The following is a 3,439-nucleotide window of genomic DNA, read 5'->3' on the forward strand; positions in this document are numbered from 1 at the left end:
AGAGTTTATGTGCTAAAACATCTCAGGTTTTCCAAAAAACCTCTTGGTTATCAGCAACGTCTTTGGAAATATTTTAATATTTGAGCAGAAAGTGGAATGTTTTCGAAGGGATGTCATGTTGGATCTGGTGCTGAGGGATAATTTAAGAAAAAGAAAATGATTCAGTCAAACATGGTGGTGGCAGTATGATGCTTCTTATAACCTGAGCGACTTTTCTCAAATGGTCAATGCTGTCTACCAAAATATATTCAGTTAAAACCAGAAGTTTGCATATAAACATATTTTTCCTTTTTCATGCAGAGTTCCTCTGAATTAAAGCTAAAATCCACCTGTTATAGTTCCCTTTATTCCTAGTAACTAGACTATTGATCAATATATTTGATGTATATTTGTCTGATGACTTTGTTGTAATATTTATTGCTTGTTTCATAATTGGTTAATATAGTTTGTTTTTATGGCACTTTAAACTGCCTTGTTGCTCAAATATGCTATAATATTATGGCATTTAGCAAATAGAAATAATTTTGGTTATTCTAACTGACCTAAAACAAGAAAAGTTTCGTCTTTTTTTAGTTCAGTCAGTCAGAAGAAAAAACTGTTTTCCTTTTTTTATATGAGGTTAGAAAGCACTTATTTACCTTAAAACTGCAATATGTATCTTTATTTAAAATATATATATTTTTTATATATTTGTTGAAGCTGCCACCATTTTGTGACAGTTTGATATGAGACGGATAATCTGAAAAAAATAAACTCCTATGCATTTTCCCAGAAACAACCAATCAGAGCCAGGGGGCGGGGCTTAGCGCTTTGCTAGCATAGCATGTTGTGAATGCTCACACTAGTTAGCATAGCCACAGATGACGGCGGATCAACGGGTTTCCTGTAAAGGTGAGTAGAGGCTTGTTTTAAATAAATAATTCCTTAATATTGATGAAAAACTACTTGTTTTTAAATTTATAACAAGATGTTTTCCCCATTTTATAAGTTAAATAATCTGCCAATAGAAGTAGCACCTTTTCATCATATATTAATGAAATATTTAAAACAAGCCTCTAAATCTTGCTGTAGGGCTACTTTAAAGTTAGTTTGTCTTATTTAAAGTGTACCAAGATTGGCTCTGATTGGTTGTTTGTGGTGCATTTCTTCAGACAGCAACTCAGAGAGAAGGACGTTGATTTATTTCCCCACAAATTATCTGTCAAATTGTGACAATTTTAACAAAAAAGCAAAAAAAAAATTTTTTTTAAATAAGTTACATACTGCAGCTTTAATAAATCATCACTGAGGATCCTAATTTAATATTTATTGCTGTGGTTTTGTTTCTTTGATATTAAAACGTAACACTGAAGCTTTAAGCCACATGTGTCAAAGTTAAGGCCCGTGAGCCAAAACCGGCTCGCCGAAGATTTTTATGTGGCCCTCTAGAATCTAGGCTAGACACTAAGAGTGCTTAAATATTATGCTATCAATGCAGTTTTTATCTGTTTACTGCCAAATTCCTCCAGTTTCTTGAGAATTATCGTGGAAATTCACATAAAATCAACAAATCCCCACACTTTTTTACGCTAATAATTTGGAGTTTATTGCAGATTTTTCTCAAAAATGGTCAAAAACTTTCTGCAGCTGCTTTTGCTTTAATTCATGTCAGATTATAGTCCATGATCTATACAGCGAATAATAACAATTGCATTTACCATCATAAATAAGCACAAATATCGTAAATGTTTCCAAGTTAGTACCATAAATACTTTAATTTTTATTGCAAAAAAAAAGATGTTCAATAATATTATTTAATTTTAAGAATTCACTGATATTTTAACAGTTTGTCAGCAGGTTTTATCAATACATTCTGGCATAACCTGCCCTTTCAGAGCTTTTATGATCTTGATTTGGCCCAAAACAAAACAGTGTAACGCCGCTGCTTTAAGGCGTCACAAGAGAAATCTGTAGGGATGGAAATATTTATGAATGTTGAACTGAAACAGGGTCAGTCTCATGAAAGTGCTGAGTCACTGAATGTGGAGCAGCAACTCTGCAGTTCAGCTGCGCTCCACTGATCCGATACAGCCTCGTTTCCCCCCCATAAAAAAAAAACAAAAACAAAAACAAAGCCTGACGCTTGATATCCAGCGGAAAAAAATACCGCTTCCAACACTGCCCTCTTGTGGACAAAGTCCAGAACAGCATGAACCCTCGTGGTTTCGCAAACACGCACGCCTCAGGCAAGCAAGGCTGCAGCGTGATTTTTTAAATGTTTTACCTTTTAAAAGCTCTTCACTCTGCTGCTGGCTGTTTGATTCACTTCATGTCCGATTCCTGCCAAGGAGACGTTGGTTTGACCTCAACTTCAATTCCCTCATTTCATACTTGGCAACATGGGGAATTTTTCTGCCTTTTTTTTTCTTTCCAACTGATTCTGTAGCTTATACAAACATCTCCACACACACATAATGAGCACACACACACACACACACACACACCCCCACACACTTTGAGACAACGCCGAAAGGCTAAGACTCTGTGAAGGAAGGGCCTGACCCTGCATCCTGTACCGCCAGCTGTTACCTTCCAGCCATACAGCAGAAAGAAAGAAAAATAGAAAATCTTAACAAGTATTTTTGTTTAGTTTCTACTGCAAATGTTTTAGTACACTAAAAATGAGAAAAAAATTACTTTTCAGCAATATGTAGGAGCTTGTTTTAACTCAATAATTCCTTAAGTTCTGGTTTTACTGGCAAATTATTTGACTTTTAATATAAGAAAAAATGTCTTGTAATAAATTTAATTTACAAGTAATTTTTCATCAATATATTTTCACCAACCTACTATATTTTGCTAAAAAAAAATAACTTGTTAGTTAGTTTTGTCTAATATTTCAAGTATAATAACATATTTGCACTAGAAACTGGACTAAAATATTTACCGTAGTAGGATTTTGTATTTCTGCTGAAGAGGTGCATAATTAGAAATACAAAATCTTACAAAGTATTTTTTTGTCTACTTTCTAGTAGACAAAACTATATTACAAGTAACTTTTAAGCAAGATACAGCAACTTGTTTTAAGTACATAATTCCTTAATATCAATAAAAAGTTGTAATTTTACTGGCAGATTATTTCACTTTTAATATGGGAAAAATATCTTGTTGCACATGAAATAATCTACCAGTGGAACTAAGACTTTTTCATCAATATTAAGGAATTATTTACTTAAAGTAAGGTTATCTATCTTGTTAGTTTTGTCTTATATTTCAACTGTACTAAGATATTTGCTCTAGAAAGAAGAAAAACTAGACAATATTTACTTTTTGCAGGATTGACAGATAGATAGACAGATAGATGAACATGTCCTTGTTCTCTCTCTTCCTCCTCCCTCTGTGGGTGTGTTTCATTATTTCCCCTCCAGTGGCCTGCAGGCGGATTTTGCATTTCAGGATT

The sequence above is a fragment of the Xiphophorus hellerii genome, chromosome 21, assembly GCF_003331165.1.
Source record: "Xiphophorus hellerii strain 12219 chromosome 21, Xiphophorus_hellerii-4.1, whole genome shotgun sequence".
Lineage (NCBI taxonomy): Eukaryota > Metazoa > Chordata > Actinopteri > Cyprinodontiformes > Poeciliidae > Xiphophorus > Xiphophorus hellerii.